The 19763-nt window shown below is 42.4% G+C and overlaps 1 protein-coding gene across 2 annotated transcripts in view; it reads left to right on the top strand.

The window, feature by feature from the left end:
• The window catches only part of raph1a (Ras association (RalGDS/AF-6) and pleckstrin homology domains 1a), an 84711-nt gene that overhangs the window by 11519 nt on the left and 53429 nt on the right, over positions 1–19763 (top strand). For both annotated transcript variants that reach the window (XM_066641178.1, XM_066641177.1), the window contains exon 2: positions 12094–12162. The gene's annotated coding sequence lies outside the window, so the exon portion shown is untranslated. The remainder of the gene's footprint in view (positions 1–12093; positions 12163–19763) is intronic.

Raw genomic sequence — 19763 nt, 5'->3', positions numbered from 1 at the left:
TGATTCTAGCGCTGTACTCCTAACTGTCGTGCTGGAACCGGCCTGAACTGTTCCTTTTGAGACTGCTCCATAACTTTGTATTGGCAGAGGCAGTTGGGCTTTTATACAGTAGCTGGATGATTGCTAACAGTTGCATTAGGTTTGCTGCCACTGTTTCCATTTTACAAAATGAAGACTCAGCAGTTCAGGTACCAAAGGTTTCTTTTTTAATTTAACATTCATTACATGCACACTAAAATGTAAAACAAGCAAGACCTAAGACCGTATCAAAAAAGGTAACGTTTACATTGTAGCTGTGACGGTTGCTATCCAGGACACTATCCAGGACCTTTGGGATTAGTTGAATTGGCACCTGTTATCAAGAACTAATTACCCAACCTCGCACATGCATTCCACAACTAATGTAAAGCCTCCCCAGAAAATAATGAGAATTGTAGAAAGGAGGGTATTTTATTATGTATTTTATTGTGAATGTATAATAAGAGTGTTCTCACTGTGTCAATGTGGGTTTACTCCAGGTGCTCCGGTTTCCTCCCACAGTCCAAAAGCACATGGTGGATTGGCGACTCAAAAGTGCCCATAGGTTTGAGTGTTTGAGTGAATGTGTGAGTGTGTGTCGCCCTGTGAGTGTGTTCCTGACAATGAATGACTGAATGCATGATAAGGGCACAATAAGATATGTTTAACTGAATTCGCTGCAGATTTATTATTAAAAAAACAGTAAGTCATTTCGACATCAGTTTTAATGTGACACTACTACTGCTTTGTGCACATTCTGAAAATATCTCATGACATGCTCTTTTTGGCTATGTCACCCAACCCTACCCATAATATACATCTGCTAATGACATAACAGACTTTTTCTTTTTCTTCTTGAGAAAGAGGGAGAGAGAAGAGCTCATAATCATTTGATAATCATTACAGGCTTTCGTGCCTCTCCTCTGTTTTGACATGTCTCAAGGTGGTGTTGTAACGCTGCCTTGTTCCAGCTGTTTCTCTCTATCCACTCAGCACACTTTTAAAGGCACACCACTCAGCTCTGGGTCTCCATATAGCATTTTAACTAGGCTTTCAGCTGCATTATCAATCCCTTTTAGCTTTAGATTCATTTGTGTTACTGTATAATGGGGTCCTGGCTTCTTTTGTCAGTCAGCGTTTTATTGAATTACAAAAATTGTTTCACTGAGCCGCCTGAGTTCCCTGGAAGGAATCCACCATCTCATAAGTCAGTTTGTGATTGAAGTGCTACTTCTCTTGCTGGGGTGATGATTTTGAGCAATCCTGCTTTGCTGGAACTGATGTGTTAAGACAGAGATCCTACTGTTTTTTAGTGTCCCAGTGTGACTCAGGTGTGCCTGGAGGTGCTATATCTCTAAGGTTCATTGTTAAACCCTGAGGGATAGTTTTTTAAAGTCTTCTTAATTACTTGGTATTTCAGGCACAGATTTTCAGTAGAATTACATCACATTACCTGGAAAAATACATTGTGTGCAGAGCGTTTTAGACACCCATTGTAATTAGTGAATCCAGCTACTTTAAAGGTGTCATTTTAATTATGTGCACACAGACTGTATAACCACTAAGACTAAGACTAAGGCATCTGAAGCTGCCACACAAGCACTTAAGGGGCCAAGGTCACTATGCCAAGCATGTCAAGCATAGGCTAGAATGGTATAAGGCTCAGTCAGGTAGTCCCCAGTCCTTAGTGAAGTCAGGTACTAATGTACCTAATCAGAAGTACTAATCAGAAGCGATGTTGTAAAAGGTGTCCACGTTTTTTTTTTTTTTTTTGTACTAGCATTTTTCCAATGCATGGCACCTACATGGCTCTACTTGACTCGGCATGGCTCTTTTGCTTTTCCACTGGCCAAATCTGGTACCTGGTTCCTGGAACCCTGGAGTTTTCTGTCCCAGCTCTCTTTGTGTTCCAACCGTGCCGAGTAGGTACTCAATGGTGACATGTAAACCCTTCAGAGCTCTGATTGGCCAGAGCCATAGCAATCACCACAAAATGCAAAGCTCATTCAAATCCAGCACAAACTCGCCGCTTGTAAAATCTCTTAAGTTACAGCAGTTTTCACATTTATTTTTTATCGGACTCACAACGGCAGCTCGTAACCTTACCTCGAGGTGTTTTGAAGAGGTTTATATGCTCCTTAGGCTGATGGCCACTGAAAATTTCCAATGAAAGCTGATTGTGCACCAAGTAAAACTGATCTGTGAGAACTGGGATGCGGAGCCATGTTCAGTCCAAAAAAACAAAAACAACACGCAAATACATGATGAGTAAACAGCGTCTAAATTCACCGCCGTCGTTGTTGTGGTTTTCAAAGCCAGCAATTCCTTTTAGATATGGGTTTTTGATGTCACTGGCTCCATTTTGTGGGGGAGCACTGCCAGTAGAAAAGCGTCAAGCTTTAAGTGAGCCGAGCCGTGTCAAGTCGTGTAGAGCCGGACCCATGCGGTGGAAAAGCATCATATGACAGTTGTGTCGAACGATGCAGTGAGAAACTGATCTAATATTCGTACTCCTTTCTGTCCACTAACAAAATCTGATCCCAATTGTTTCTGGAGATGCATTTAGACACAGAAACAGCAGCTGTAAATGGCTGTATATCTCACTAACCACCTTTGCTCGGATCACTTGAAAGATATGTTAATAAAATATGTGATGTAAAGTGCTCAAAGTGGAGTTAGAGCCCACAAATTTTGACTGTCTTACTGTAACTATATTAATGTGATTATATAGTTGTCTGAAAGGCTGGTGAATGAAGTGAACAATCAAACATCGGACTCAATTTTCGCTGCATTTTGCTTTTGTTGCTCCTTGACCTAATCTGTGTAAATCAGAATACTGGGTGAGTAATTTGAAAGCAATTCTTTTTTGGTATTTTAGAGAATTTGAACATTGTTGTGTGTGTGTGTGTGTGTGTGTCTGTCTTCGCACACATCTGTATGCCTTTATTTTTCAATGGTAGAGGTATAACTGATGTTATTTAAATGACTAAGCTATCGCTGCTCCTGTGTTTGTGTGTGAGCTGTTCCACTTGGTTAGTAAGATTACATGGAGGCAGATATGAAGGTCAGGTGGGTGCTAAAACCAAAGCCTAGCCTTTCTGCTTGTGGTATAGAGTAGTAGCAAAACACTGCTACCCTTATGTATAAGAATGGGCTTTGACTCCCAGCATGTACAGGAACAACACACTTGGGAAAGACTTCTCCTGCTCCGATAGCTTATCTTTACCATGATGAAAATGTAAGTCTTTATGATAAAATTGGCCACATGCTGTAAATGTGACCTCCCCTTTTTCTGACCATACCCGACTTTTCTGAGCTTGTACAGACTCTCCTCCAAGGAGTGAATGGAAATATGTTAGAGGAGCAACTTAATCACACATGCCTCCATTGCAATGAATTAAAGCTAATTACTTACAAAGGAATATAAGTTTTATTACTGGTAATGTACCTGTTTTAGTTTCATAAATGCTATAAGGAACAGGATTGGGTTGAGATAGGGATGTTTCTCAGTGATTTTAGTCTTGTCTGAATGCATCATGTCAGTTCTTTATATTTTGTGGAGAAGAAGCTTTTGTGTTTCTTCTGTATTATAGAGATTTGTATTCTGTTTGTCCCAAATCAAACAGATCTGTTCTCTTCTACTTCACTGGGCATGGCTTTGAACACATAATACAGTTTGGGAGATGGTAAATATTGAACAAAATTGCTTTAATGCATTGTTTGTACTTGTGAGCAGCTGGACATATTGTATGTGGAACTTTACTAGATGACACCAAGCTGCCACTCCCATCACATTACTCCACCTATCCATTGAAAACTAATCCTGTTTGAATGGCACCATAGACTTCTACCTTGAGGCACAATAGGAGAAATGTTGACATTGATGATTTCCAGTTGTGTATAGAGTTGATCAGCAGAGGTAGTAATGTCTGGCTTGTTTCTGTGTATTGTGTGCTGATACTGAACACTGATTCTAGAGCTCATTTTTGATACCAGCAGATCTATTTGCTAAAAATGATTTGCAAGGAGAAAGATGGCTGCCTGTTCTGTTGGCTGACAGATACCCATTTTAGCTTGCACTGTGCTTAGCTGAGGAGAGAGGGAAGTCTGTCCTACTCCAAGATTGCCCAGAGCAGGGCCAGTTGTGCTGTCCTAGCCTTAGATGGTTGAGGCTTCACTGCAGATCTACCTAAAGCTGTGATGATGCCAGTACTTGCAGTGCTTAGGGGCCCTCTTTTAAATATAATCAGTAGGTGATGTATTTTTCAATGGACTACAAGGATGAATATCCATAAGGAGCATTTGATATTAGCACACCCAACACACACAAAAGATTTTTTTTTTTTTTAGCACAAAAGATTTTTCACTCTGACAAGAAATTGCAGTAGAGCAATGGAAAAGCGTTCTTCAAATAAACAATGATGTTTCAGCTGGTTCTGATCTAATGCGCACACGGCAAACCACGCGCCAGAGCCCCGGGCTGACCCAGGGACCCGCAGGCTTTTAACAGACTCCCCCCGACTCTCCTCCCTTTTCTCTCCTCCCCACGGTTTAGCACCACCTCATCATCTTTAGTGCATATGTAGAATATTGTACACAAATACAGCACTGTGCAAAAGTCAGAGACCACAAGCCATTTTAAATTACGCTCTCAAAACATTAAGAACAAGCTCAATACCACAGAAATAACAGCTTTTACATCAAAAACAAGCAAATCCCAATTATATCTCCCTCGTTTTGATGCTGTCCACCATCATGGGAGCATACATCATCTGTTTATCTGCAAAAGTGTAATGGAAATACGACTCATTTCACATTTATTTCTGCAAATACTTCTTTAATTGCGCAGAACCTTTGTAACATTTTGGATGGAAATCCAGCTACAGACAAACATAAGGAACATGGTCACAGCAAGTTGCTGGAGTCAAAATAATGTTCATCTTGATGTAAATCAGATGAAGTGGTGGCTTCACCGCTGTACACACCTACAGTCCTTCCTAAGAAATGTTCCACTGTCCAACTCCAGCTGAACTCAGCCAATCCTCCTCCTACTCTCTGCTGCAGTATTTGATGTGCTGTAGAGTTAATCATGTTACTGCTGCACTTGTACATTCCTGTTGCTGCGTGCCCAGTAAATACCTGCCATGTGTGTGTCCTGAAAGAGATCTTTCTGACCCAGCAGTGGTGCCCAGCCTGGAGAAAATAAACAACTCCCATGCAGTTAAAACGAGACTCGTACACGTGGCTGCACTCACGCACAGAGTTTTGTGTGTGCGAGTGTGATAGCGCTACTACTGTTGTGTGAAAGTGGAGCCGGTATGGGAAATGTAGCTCCCTCCCTCAGTGTCCTGGTGTGAATTTAGAGTTCAGGAATGTTTGGGTTGCAATGGTGGAACTCCTACATGGACTTTCTCTCCTCCCTGTGGTGCTTCAATTACTGCTCCTGCCAGTCAACAGGAGTGATGTACCTTAGGCCTATTCAGGTTTCCAGTTTTATGATTAGTTTTCATATTAATTCTCAATGGATATACAGTATGTGGGCAGAGTTTGTACTGCTTTGCAAGGAATTACTTTGGTTTCGCCGTCTCTAATTTCCATCAGACAGTCTTAATGTACAAATATTCCACTGCTTTTACTGGAGAAGCAGGCTGTGTGTGAGCTGATCGATGAAAAGGTGAAATAGAGAAGTTGTAGTGGTCAAGGCTTTCCATCATTTTGTTTTCACCTACTCAGAAAATGCCTGAAGCTTTTGCCAGTCATTCTTCCTGGCAGTAAACCAAAGCAGGCTTGATGAATATCCTGGCGCCTGTTCCCTGTGTCTATATAGATTTACTTTCTGTAGATTCTGCACCAAGTAACTTGATGAAAGTGAGTTCACTCTGCCTGTACGTTGCTTTAAATTGGGCTGTGTTGCAGCAGTTGTTTCAAGAGTGTTGTGCTAATTTCCCAGGTAAGGACCTCTTGTCCATGAGATTGGACTCCTAAACAAAGTATGTGCAAATTAAGGCCTGCAGCTGGACCAGACCCGAGAGGACTTTCAGCTCACCTCCCTGCGTGATCTCTGACAGTGATTAGGTCTATTTTAAAAGCTCTGTGTTGGAAAAGAAGAAAGTATATGTCATTTTTGTGTATCTGTTAGGCCCTGTGGCACTGACATGGTACGGCTGAGCAAAGGGGAACTATACGCCTCGCATGATCATGAGAAGCCTTGACAAGCTTCATTCCTCAGACTACATGATCCATAACCCTCGTCACCACTGTATACAGCTCACATCTCGTCCCAGACTCAATATCTTCACACTGAGATATCCCACTGTCTGCTGAAGACACAGATAAACTGAAATGCTCAGAACAGATGTGTGATAGGTTCTCTTCAGAACCCAGTGTACAGTTTGATATGAATGCCATATGTGCCTGAAAATAATATGGCTCCATAGGATGTGAAAATTGTCTGTTAAATGTTAAACTGTTATGTTGAATGACATCTTGTTTATAAATTATATATGTTACGTGTCCAAATGACAGACACTGCATTTTTCTTTGGTACAGGCCATTTGAGTTGCTTGGTTGGCCTCTGTTTTACGTTCTCCTCCATGTTGCTTCCATGTTGTAATTGATATAGGCAAGATTAGAAGTTGGGCGGCATGGTGGCACAGCAGGTAGTGTCACAGTCACACAGCTCCAGGGGCCTGGAGGTTGTGGGTTCGATTGCCGCTCCGGGTGACTGTCTGTTAGGAGTGTGGTATTTTCTCCCTGTGTCCGCGTGGGTTTCCTCCGGGTGACTGTCTGTGAGGAGTGTGGTATGTTCTCATACACCTCCAGGGTGTATTCCCGCCTTGCGCCCAATGATTCCAGGTAGGCTCTGGACCCACCGCGACCCTGAACTGGATAAGCGCTTACAGAGAATGAATGAATGAAGATTAGAAGTTCTGAATGTCAATTTTGAGTAATTGCTCAGCCCTAATATGATGCGAAGAACAATTTAGACATTGACTGACTATACTTTGCTTAAAAACAATCTGAGTAACCTCTAAGACCAGTAAAAGTTGGTGCTCACTACTGTTTGCCTGACTCCCTTTTCCTGCTTCTCTAGTTTGCATCTAATTTGCTCTCCCTTAAGCTGTGCACATTCTAATTATGCGTAGTGGTGCCAAGCTGAAAAACAATGAATCTCGTAAATATGTATTAGTGAGAAGTCCCAGGTGGGAGTCTGTCTCTGGACAGTTCAATGGAGACTATGATCTCCAGTGGAGGCCAACTCTGCTTTATTACAGTGGTATGGTATATGCGAAAGCTTGGTTAGCTCTAGGTTTTTGGTCCCACTGACCCACTAAAAGCTCCTGGGCATTAGTGCCTGTCCTGTTACTGGCAGCAGTGCTCCTACCATCTCTCAGGCCCTGAAAAATGATTTTGATTGTAGGCTGAGCTGTGGGATTTATGTGGACTTGTGACATGGCTAGGCCCCTGGTAGTGCATTAGGAGTGGGAGAGGGGGTCAAGACTCCAAACCACCACCTACACTGAGAAGCCTGAGGCAGGGTGCTGCAGCCTTCCTTTAGAAGAGGGAGGGGATCTTCCTTTGAAATTAGAGCATCAGTTGTCTCTGTTCTTTTCTTTCTTTCTCTCTCTCTCTCTTTCTCTCTTTCTCTCTTTCTCTCTCTCTCTCTATGTTTCTTCGCCTGTCTGACTCATCCTATCTCTCATTCTTGTCCTCTGTCTTTCTTTCTCTCTCTCTCTCACACACACAGTCATTCAGTATGTTGCCTCTCACAGATGGACCAGGCAGCTGCTCTCGTGTGAGTGTTTTTCAAAAGTGTGTGTGTGTGTTCCACTTTTTTCATCAGTTCCACACACTCTGTATTGTGTGAATGAAGGCGTCTGTATTCCTGAATGAATCTAGGCCGTGCTGCAAAAATCTATGAATAATCCTGCAGATTAGTGCTGCCTCGTGTGAATTTTCTACCTCGTTGCGATCACTTTGCAGCCAACATTTTGGAGGATTTATTTATTTATTTTTAAACAAAGCACAAGCACAAGTTTATAGCTGTATATTTGCATGTGGCAGACATTATCATCCGTTGGCTACAGTTGGACTAGCAATCCACAGTTGCCCTCACTCTCTGGGTGCATATGATGTCACTCCCTTTCCCCTTATCACAGAGTGTGTAATACTACCCATCAGCTGATGTGACAGATTTGGGCAGTTGGTGTCGTCCTCCGACATGTTGAACTGTCCAGTGGCAGTTTGAAAAGAAGCAGTGGCTGGCTTCATGTATCCCAGAAGACCTCTCTCACGTGGATTGCAAAATGTGTGAGTGGAGTCTTCGCGACTTGTGCAGTTGGCAGCAACAAGAAAGAAATTACCTATGCTAATGTAATGTAATGCTAATGCCCAAGGGCAATTTCCAATGTAGTCAAACCATAGTCTTCTGCACAGTTTTACCCACTGCACTCTGCTCAGACTGCAGTAAATACTGCATTGTTAATTCTCTCATTTTGCTCTTTCTCTGTCTTACACTTCAGCAAGTGCAGATACCTTATAATAATAAGATGAATAAGAATAATATTACTAAAGTATAGTATTAATAAATGATTGCATTACTAAATGCATGTTTGGGGCACGTACTGACCAATCCTGACTGTGAGCTGGTGGGATGGCGTGCAAGTAGGGAGGGGCAGTGAGGTCCAGGTATGGGTCAGTAGTCGAGTCTGATCAGTTCAGTTTATTTGCTGGTAGAATGATGCAGTGTGACAGCTCTGCTGCGCTGGGCATCCCTGCCCCACATCCCTGCCCCACATCCCTGCAGCAATACAGTACTACTGACCTACAACCCCCCTCACTACTGCATAATACTGCATAATGCAATATCTTCACTTCCCATCTCTCTCTCTCTCTCTCTCCCCTCCATACCTCCTCTTTCTCTTACTCCTGCTCTCTTCTTTCCCTGCTGAAGAGTCTATATCCACCCCTCCTCCCTTCTTGTCTCCTCACAAATTTCCTTCCTCCACTGTAATTCATTTATATCTGGGGGAAGTAATGTGTGGCTGGAAAGACAGGCTTGTGGGGGAGCAGATTCCAGGGCTAATGGCTCCTTTGTGTCCACTGTTGATCGAGTGTGTCCAGTGGGAAGAAAGTATGATGAGTTCAGGGACATTGTTCCTCATTTTGTTTTGTTTCCTGCTCCTGCACCCGAGTTCCTGCTGTTTGATTTGAATTTTAAATGACAGGGCGTCATGGCTGGAGGTGAGGCAAAGATCAAGCTGCTTTAGTGAATTAAAGCTATTGGTAAATGGTTCCACTGAAGATGATGATTCTGGCTGAAACGCTGTAGGGCTGCTCTAAAGGAGCTGATGTTTTTATTTTGGTTGAAAGGATAAAATCTGTATTAGAATGGGATTATATTAAACTGCTCAGCGATTACAACTTTATAACCTTTAAATGCGCAGTAGCTTTAGCAGTAATTGTTTCACATTTGGGCTTGTACCACATGATGAATTTTCTGGAATTTTCTGCAGCAGGTAGGTGTCGCAGTCACACAGCTCCAGGGGCCTGGAGGTTGTGGGTTCGATTCCTGCTCCGGGTGACTGTCTGTGAGGAGTGTGGTGTGTTCTCCCTGTGTCTGCATGGGTTTCCTCCGGGTGACTGTCTGTGAGGAGTGTGGTGTGTTCTCCCTGTGTCTGCGTGGGTTTCCTCCGGGAGCTCCGGTTTCCTCCCACAGTCCAAAAACACACATTGGTAGGTGGATTGGTGACTCCAAAGTGTCCGTAGGTGTGAGTGAATGTGTGTGTGTGTCTGTGTTGCCTTGTGAAGGACTGGTGCCCCCTCCAGGGTGTATTCCCCGCCTTGCGCCCAATGATTCCAGGTAGGCTCTGGACCCACCGCGACCCTGAATTGGATAAGGGTTACAGATAATGAATGAATGAGCAATGGGCAGGTATTTTGAAATAAACATCTAGTGATAAAATATTAGTCGCCTATTCGCAGTGTCTAATATGTTCTTGAAGAATATAATATTTAAATTCATTTGTGTCACTAGATCCATCCAGTTATCCATCCAGTTGTCAACCACTTCCATGTTGCCCCACTTTAGCTCTTAGGTCCCCACCTCTTTCCTTTGACCGTCATTCAGTCAGGTTCAAACAGCAACAGCCTCCTAAAATCAAACCGAAGCAGTGTTTCTTGTGCCTTTGTCTTACATCATACATGTGGTGGTGGATCTGGTAATATGACCTGTCATGACTACACATTTCGAGTTTTCAGCTTTCTAATTGTACATTATTTCTGAGCAGTTTCAGAGCAGACAGCAGTTTGTTATGAAACATGTCCGACTGGAGTATGCAGAACACAAGCACAGGCTTCAGAAAAAAAAAGTATTTAGACTGCTGGCCTTGTAGTGGATGACCTGCACAGTTGTCCAGCAGACAGCTGCTAACCCCACTTTAGAGTTGAATGTGTGATGGGGGTGTGTTTTATTCTCTTTTATATATAGAACTTCCCAACTGAGCTGCTGACTATTTAAATGGTACTGTTAGTGGCATCTGTCCCTCTCCACAGCTCTATTCCCAGCCTTCTGCAGTTTCCCCTTCTCTACTGACCACTTAAAATGTTTCATACAGCTGTTAATGCTGTGTGATATGCTGCTAATAATGATGGCCAGCTTAAGACATTTCCCACAAGCCTCTTTATGCAAATGACTTATGGCTTCAGCGTCACAAGGACAATAACTTTTCTAGGATCTGGTTATTGACTCAAAGCTGAATCATCTGCTGTTTGAGTTTTGGTGTCCTTCAATGGTCCTTTCTCATGTGTGGTCACATATCATTATGTGTCATTGTTGTCCTTAGCTTTGTTTTTAAGAGGACATATTATACCAAATTTGCCACAAGTTAACACAGTTCCCTGGGGTTTTAATAAATCAACTGTGACATGTTCTGGTCAAAATACCACACGGTTCAAGCAACACAGCACTTTTCTTACCCTGTCTGAACAGTGCTGTTCAGAAACACATTTTAAGCCCCAGTTGAGACTATACTTTCAAGCACTGTGCCCCAGGAGTGTGATGCAAGGAGCAGAAAAGCTGGCTTTAATGGTGTTTTTCCACCGGTACCTACTCTAATTGACTCTACTTGGCTGTACTCACTTTTAGGTCCATGGTCTCTGAGTAGTTTTTCCACTAGCAGCTCCCAGCCCAGATGTAGCCGATGACATTGATACAGTCAATAACAGGAGCTTTAGAAAACACAGCAATGTCAGTGGTAATGTTAAGTGATGTTTACATGTCTTGTATTCGTTTGTTTTTTGTGTGTTTTGAGACTCAAGATGGCTCTGCCCCACAGTTCAGACTTTGAGAATTTGAAATGCTTCAGAAAAACCACCGTAATTTTATGAGCCCCCATTGTGAGTAAAAAACAAACAAACAAACTGTGATCACTACTTTAGCTTTGAGATTTTTTTAACGCATAGTTTGTGCTGGATGTCTGCATGTCCTCGTTTTAGACTCCAGAGGGTAAAATATGTAATCAGAGGATTGTAGCTGTAAAACACACCTGCATTAATAATTATTAACTTGCTTAACAACTACCAAAATGTACAGGTGCTTATCTTAAGCCGGGGTTGCACTACAAGACTTTTAGTCCAGCTTTAACCCAGATTTCCAGTTTGGCAGGGTCTGTTTTTAGTACTGCAGAATCTGGTGCACACAAGGATCTCAGACTCCTATTTTTCAGCTCCAGATTGCGTTTCAGACCAGTCACAGGGAAGTACTTTTATTTAAAAACGTTATTTGTACATTTTAAAGAATTGTTGAGTTAGTATCAGTATCATATCCTTCTCATGGTTCTCATGCTTTTTTCACAGTATCTATCTGGCCATTTAATTCTGGCTAACAGTACACAGCATAGTTCTGCCTCTAGCACTGTACTGTACCCGAGACTAGAGAATTTACAGCTGTTGGATTTATGCTACTTTTGCAGAACCCAGGCTGAGTGGATTGATTGTGGTCATTCCTAAAGGTGGCAATGAGTTATTGTAGATGGGAGACTTCATTACTTACCCTTTTTAATTGTTTCTTGGCAGGTTGATTGAGAGCTCATTTTCATTCCGAAGCCTTGATCAGCTTGGAACAGTAGCAGAACTCAACCAAAGGTAAGCATTTCTCAGCTGCTCCACTTAGGAGCTAAGCCCTCTTTGAAATCTTTATTGCTATTTACAGAATTGTTGGAAATTTTATTAGAGTGGCTTGGCTCATGAGTTCGTTCTTTGTCTTAAAGACGTTAGGGTACTGCTGGGCCGTACGAAGTTATGACTTCTGCCTCATGCTGTGGTTTTCTTGCCATAAACAATGCATTATTGTTTTTGTTATTTTATAACTGAACTATGAACTTTTCTATACAGAATGATGAGTTTTGAACAGACCATAATGTTTGGGGGCATGTAAAGTTGGACTCAAATGGGTGGGTTTGACAAAATCTCACAAAACATTGTCTGAAGTCCAGGGTTTGCCAGTTGGTCCTACTTGGATGGATTATTCCACGTAAAAGTAAAACCATGTGGGGGTCGTAGAGGACTCGGAGAGTGCTCTCTTTGGAAGTCTCTGATGTTGCTGAATTACAGCCCTGTGCGTCTGCTGGCCTGTTATCACAGTGCAAGGGCTGCAGCTCACTGCAGATTCCATCACACTCCTTTATGGCCCCACTGTTATTAACCCCCTCCTGCCCTGGCAAGAGGAAACCTCAACGTCGTTTTCCTTCACGAAAAGGCGGAGGAGACGTGTGGTCATCCCTTCTGAAGCGGCCTGTTTTAGCTCCGTGCTAATGAGAGGGGACAGTGGATGCAGACGTCAGGCTCGTCTGGGTGCTTCACCAACACGAGTCGAGCGCTCAACGGCTCTGCTTTCCTGGAACAATAATTAGAAGTGTCGTATTCCCCCAGCCTGCGCTTGGGAAGGGCTGGTGTTGGTGCTGTGTTTGGGTCATTACCAGATCGCCCAACTGTCTGAGGAGGCTGGGACTCTAGAGACATTTATATACCACCACTTTAGGCACATTAAGTCATCCCATTGTTTTCTTTAAGTTTAGTTTGCCTGGGAAAGCTGAGCTTGAGGGATGTTGGCGCCAAATACAGAATATCTTTAGCTGATAACATAACCTAAGTGTTGGCAGGCTTTATTATGAAGAAACACACTTTTTGCCATCTGTAATTTCATGACACAGCCAGTCATGGGTTGGTCTAATGACAGCTCTTAGTAATGAGGAGCCAGAAAGTCAGAAGCCTTGAAGCAAAGCAGAGTATTTGTTTTTTCCTCCAGCACCTGCTTAAAGATCTCAGAGCTTTCTCTGTGTCTCTGTGAAGGCATTGGGTTTCTAATTGCGCTCATTTTGATAGAAACAGAAGCTGAAAAATGTGCAGCTCTTGGGCAGCGCTGCTTGTTATTGTGCTGCTGTGTGCTGTTCTTGGCCCCTGAGGCAACTCTTGACTTCTCGCACTGCTCAGATGAGTTCAGCTGCTGTCTGTCTCTGACACGACCCAGTCACCACACAGGCCCTGGATCTGTAGGGCCCACCGTAGTTGCCTGCTTTCTGGGATCAGATATAATCATGGAAGTTTAAATGACATTCCGGAAAAATGAAATATTAACCATAGTTACACCTGCTTGCTCACCTCTACAGTAAGAACCAACTAATCTCTAAAGTGAGTGTTAGTATTTTACAGACTTGGAAAGTCCCATTGTGATGAGGTATCTTGAAAGGTACGAGGAAGTTTAATAGCCTGTTATTGCTAGGGTGTTTAATCATTTCTTTTAGAGGAATAAAAACAAGACCAGGAATAAAGAAGACATTTAGAAATTGCTACCGCCAAACCATGTTAATTGCTACTGTAAACCCTGGATCTACCATTGAATGTAAAAGTTAGGCCTCCCTTGGTCAAATGTATGTGTTGTATTTTTAAATACAAATCACTTACAAAAGAAATGTAATCAACATGTAATCTGTCCACCTTTACATACACCTTGCATCAGATGCTAAGCTGTGGTGGACTGTAGATTCTCAGTGATATGTTTGTATGAAAAAGATACAGAACTGTGAATTCTGTAAAATTGATAGAGTTGAGAGCCCTTGGTGCAGTGTTTGAGACTTCTACATGCTTCGTGACCATTGGTTGGGTGTTCTCTGAACTGCATAACTCCGTGGGCCTAAGAGTAGCCAAGATCTTCAAGCTAGCGTGGTCACAGTCAGTCTACAGTCAAGGTGTTATGTCTACAGTGCTTTTGTTTTCATATCACCAGGCCTTTATTTTGGTGAAAGAGTCTTAGGATATTTTGTCATGGCCTTTGGTCATTTTGAATCACTAAAAAGCAGTTAGCATTTACACACATTTTGTTCAGCCATTCACTGCCCTTTTAAGAAGCACAAGTAATTGCTTCTACTTTTGGAATTCTTGGAGATAAGGAACGTATGAGTGGCTGCAGGAAGTGATGGAATGGTGTCAGTGTACTCTGGGCACTGAGTGGAAGGGAGGATAGCCATGTGCTTTCGTTCAATAATTTCTCCACTCTTCCTCCTCTGCATGTCACTATGTCCTTCTTGCTTTTGCTGTTACCCTCCCTCTCTGGATTCATTTTTTCCCCCTTTCTCCCATTCCTTTATCACACACCGAGTGATATACATGTATATGCCTTTAGCAGATACCCTGCGTGAGGCTCTAGTAAATATTTGTTTCACTATAGATGTTGGAGGACTGGAATGCAGTACAAAAATTCTCGAAGCCATTTTTGCTTCATAGCCTGTTGAGATGATTTTTGACACGTGGGCTTAGCAGGCAGTTATTGTGTATGAGCAAGCTATTTTCTGTACATTCTTGGTGTGTTGTCTGCTATTCAAGGCCACTGGGTTTGTTTGGAAGGCCTTATGAGAGAAAACAGCTAACACTAGTAGGTGATTTTGTAAATACTAGTAAGTTTAAGCCAGTTAAAACAGAAATGCCCCACTCTCTACATTCAGCCCTTCTTCCATAGCCACTCCCTTAAGACACATAAATGCACACGGTTAAGTCGCAAAGGGAGAGGCATGCAACACCTTAAACACATATCCACCTACATCATGTCTCATTCACATGTAAGAAAACCCCTACAAGCAACATCAATGCTCACTCTGGTTGGCTATTTGACTTGATCAAGCCTCTTTTTGTTGCCAGCCCATCCTCCCCACTGTTTAACAGTGCTGCATCCCTCACAGTCTTCAGCACAAATCTCTACACTTGTGCAGCGTACCTGCATGGGGGGCAGGGTGATCACAGCAGCTCTGAAGGAGATTTCCTGTGGCTTATATACAACATTAATCTTCTTATTTATGTCGTCAGAGCATTTGATTTGTTTCTGATTTGCTGTTGGGATGTAAAGAGTAATTATAAAGGTATAACAAAATCTATTATTATGAACAACACTACTGCACCTACTGCAGCTTTAATAATGTGACACATTATGTCCTTTTGCGTGATGAGAGAGCTATAGAACCCCCCACTGCGTGTGAATTGAGCATCAGCTGCAGTAGCCCCTTCCAAATCATCAAAATTTAATGAAAGGCACTGCCTACTGTGGCCACTCCTGTTCATTTGGGGGGACAAGCAATAATATTGAATGATAAAAAAGCCATAATGGGACTGGCAGATGGGTGGGGGGCTCTTCATATTCTTATGTGCCTTGCACCAGTCAATGTGGCCTCTTAAAAATTTAGTCCAGTGTTCAATTTTAGTCCAGTACAAGTTCATTGCATGCTCACTAAAAGTGGTGTGTAGTTTTCTTCCTTAAAGTTGGAGAACAGCATTTTTGTCTTTGCTCAAAATATCAAGTTGCTAGTCTGTGATTATCTGAATAGCATTATGCACTATAGGGAAAACAGGGCTCCTGAATGGTGCAGTGATCTAAGCACTGGCTCTGTCAGTGGGTGATCACCACGACAATCCCCGGTGATGCCTTGTGCACCCAGGACATCACTTCACAGTCCAGGACCGCACTACTGGCCTAATCTCTGGGTTGCTCTCTCATGTGTCTCAGAGAACATATGTGCTCCTGGGTAGGTGACATTGTGTGTGGGATTGTGGGTTGGCTAGATATCAGTCGGTGGATATCTAAAGTGGAATTGGTGGTGACTTTTGATTGGGGAGAAAATTAGGGTAAAAATTAAATTAGACAGAGACAGGCAGACAGGCAGACAGACAGACAGACAGACAGATAAGTCTTTGCAGAAAGCAGAGATTGTTTTGGCATTTATTGGGAATTAAATAATCTTGCCTTGTCTTTTATAGAGTTATAATGTCTTTACTGTTACATGATGGTTCACTGAGGTTATTTGACCTCTCCCAGAGCTGAGATTTCATTGTACTGCTGAAGGATTTTGAAAACATTCAATAGTACACATACTTTATATTTATTATTATTATTATTATTATTATTATCATTATTATCCAGCCATCCATCCATTCATTATCTGTAACCCTTATCCAGTTCAGGGTCGCGGAGGGTCCAGAACCTACTTGGAATCATTGGGCGCAAGGTGGGAATACACCCTGGAGGGGGCACCAGTCCTTCACAGGGCAACACACACACACACACACACACACACACACACACACACATTCACTCACACACATTCACACCTACGGACACTTTTGAGTCGCCAATCCACCTACCAACGGGTGTTTTTGGACCGTGGGAGGAAACCGGGGCACCCGGAGGAAACCCACGCGGACACAGGGAGAACACACCACACTCCTCACAGACAGTCACCCGGAGGAAACCCACGCGGACACAGGGAGAACACACCACACTCCTCACAGACAGTCACCCGGAGGAAACCCACGCGGACACAGGGAGAACACACCACACTCCTCACAGACAGTCACCCGGAGGAAACCCACGCAGACACAGGGAGAACACACCACACTGCTCACAGAATCATATGCCCTGCCTTGCTGGGGATACTGGACCTGGCTCTTCAGATAATAGAGCTGCTCAGATCAATGGCAAAACAAGCACAAGGATAATATGTGTTTCTGTTATACGTGTTAGAGGCCATACCCAGGGATCATGTGCTCTCCAGGGAGTTTATGTAGTGTTTGTAGTGTCTGCTATGCACTCATTTGTCTGCAAACAAGTTGTTGTTTGACTTTAGAGGGCCAGGTTATCAACACCTCCTCCGCTGATGATATGAGAACCAAATTATGAGCTGATACAGTAAGCTATTCTAAAACTGTGACTGTTACAATATCCACAATAAAATCATGGGCTAAGATGGCTGCCTGGTTGTGTGCCATTTCTTCCATTTCTCACAGCCAACCTAATCACTAGTGCTATGTGTGAAGCCATGCTCCCATCTTACATCTTGCCAAGGCTTTGGAAGGAGCCACCACACATGCTGCTTATTTACAACGCTTAGCTGTGCGTAAACGATGACATTAGCGTTGCCATTTTCCATCTGTCAAACCATTGCCAGAGTTCCTCTCATTTTCCTGTCATTCTGTTGCATTTATTCCTGCTGTTCAGTTTTACTCCTTACTGCCCTAGAACAGGGGGTGCTTCTCAGACAGTCACGCATTCTCGAGATTGTGAGAAATCATCATTATGTAGCAGAAATTCAAGTATATTGTAAATGAAGGTGTGTCAAATTACAGCATGATGAAAGACTCTACTATGACCCAACAGAAAACAGTGGATCAGGATTGTAGCCAAACTAGACATATTTTAATCCATCAATATCTGCTGGGTTTTTTTTTTTTTGATTTGTATAAAAATATAATTTAAAAAATTCTAAAAGTTAACAAAGAATGTTTATTTTGCTATTATTGTAAAATGAAAATTGAAATTTTTACATTACAGTGTTTTAATGAGATAATCAAATGAAATGTGGGCGGTACTGTGCTGTGCCGTGAGTTGTTTGCTGTTTTACACGAGACATGCCACCAACATCATGTAATTCTGCTCTGTTACTTTAATTAAGGGTCATGGCTAGTTAAGAAAGAGTGTCATGGAAAAGCTTCTTTATCCAACGAAGGCAGACTGTATGTCGTTATGCAAATATCAAAAACAAAGCAGTTTTGCTGCGGCATTTTCAAGTCATTGGCAGATTGTCAGGGATGTCAGTCAGTGTGGTTTCAGGACACTTCACATGTTAGCTTCATAACTGCAAACAATCTTGCAAACAAATCTGCTGCTGATAATTATTCTCTGATTCATATCACTGTCATTTCAGAGGACTTCCAGACATCCTGCTGAGTCACAATTCCCAGGATTTTGTTGATTTTCATCAAAATTGTAGTCACAGTGTAGCTGTGGTTCTATCTATTCCAGAGGACTGTCAGGAACTCTACTAGGGGATTCCTACAAGCTGTAAGCAGTGTGTTTGTATTACTTGCTGAATCACAAGCTGAGTCATTGTTGGTACAAGATTTCAATTTGTCTTCAGGCGTTTAATGAAAAACCTTTAAAGGAAGTTCAGTATCTTTTAAGCAGCTTCGGGAATTTGCATTTTTAAGAACATTTTTCAATTTATATATATTTTTTCATCTGTTATGTCTGTTTTGTTCACTGTTCTTTTATTTTTTATTGAGACATTTATCACAGATGTTCAATTTCTAATAAAAAAAAGAAACCTTCCTTTCAGTGGCTAGGTTTTCAGTATTCCTCCTTTTAAACTTTGTGCTCCATAGCTATCCAAATCTGACCACATGATTGACAGGAGGCAAGTGGTTGGAATACTTCGCCAAGCTTTTGTTCCCATGTTAAATTTGGTTCTTGGGAAGCAGCTGTGATTGGGTCAAAGCCCATTAGCCATCCTCAAACCATGTCCTCAAGTAAATAACTTCTACAGTTAGGAGTGATGGGGTTTGTTTGTTTATTTATTTATTTGATCTGTTTTTACAGTACTGCGTTCTCTTTGGGGTTTTAAAAATATGAATGTAAAATGAATAATCATCTGAAATGGTACAGTGAAGAATTGTTAACAGTGTTATATTCCACAAATTCCGCCAGTCCTTCACAGGGCAACACTTACACACACATTCACTCACATGGACACTTTTTGAGTCGCCAATCCACCTACCAACATGTGTTTTTGGACTGTGGGAGGAAACCGGAGCACCCGGAGGAAACCCACGCAGACACAGAAGGAACACACCACACTCCTCACAGACAGTCACCTGGAGGAAACCCACGCAGACACAGGGAGAACACACCACACTCCTCACAGACAGTCACCTGGAGGAAACCCACGCAGACACAGGGAGAACACACCACACTCATCACAGACAGTCACCCGGAGGAAACCCACGCGGTCACTGGGAGAACACACCAACTCCTCACAGACAGTCACCCGGAGCGGGAATCGAACCCACAACCTCCAGGTCCCTGGAGCTGTGTGACTGCGACACTACCTGCTGCGCCACTGTGCCGCCCTATTTCAATTCATGCTTTATTTAAATGACAAAAGGACAAAGTTATATCCAATGTTTTTACTGAACACCTTGATTTTGTGTTTTTGCAGTGTATTGAAGGCTTTATATTCTCAATTTGTTTATATTAACATAAACATTTTCAGTGAATATACTGGAAATATTTCTTTGTGCTTTAAAAAAAAAATCAAGAGAATTTACACATCTGGCTTTTAATGCATTTCAACAACCGACCCAACCTTTTTGGAAATGGGGTTTGTATGTGATAGGGGAAAAACTGTGTATGTACGTGAGTAATACCA

The sequence above is a fragment of the Hoplias malabaricus genome, chromosome 12 (genome assembly GCF_029633855.1).
Source record: "Hoplias malabaricus isolate fHopMal1 chromosome 12, fHopMal1.hap1, whole genome shotgun sequence".
In the NCBI taxonomy this organism is placed as follows: Eukaryota; Metazoa; Chordata; class Actinopteri; order Characiformes; family Erythrinidae; genus Hoplias; species Hoplias malabaricus.
This window is presented reverse-complemented; position numbering and strand designations above follow the sequence as displayed.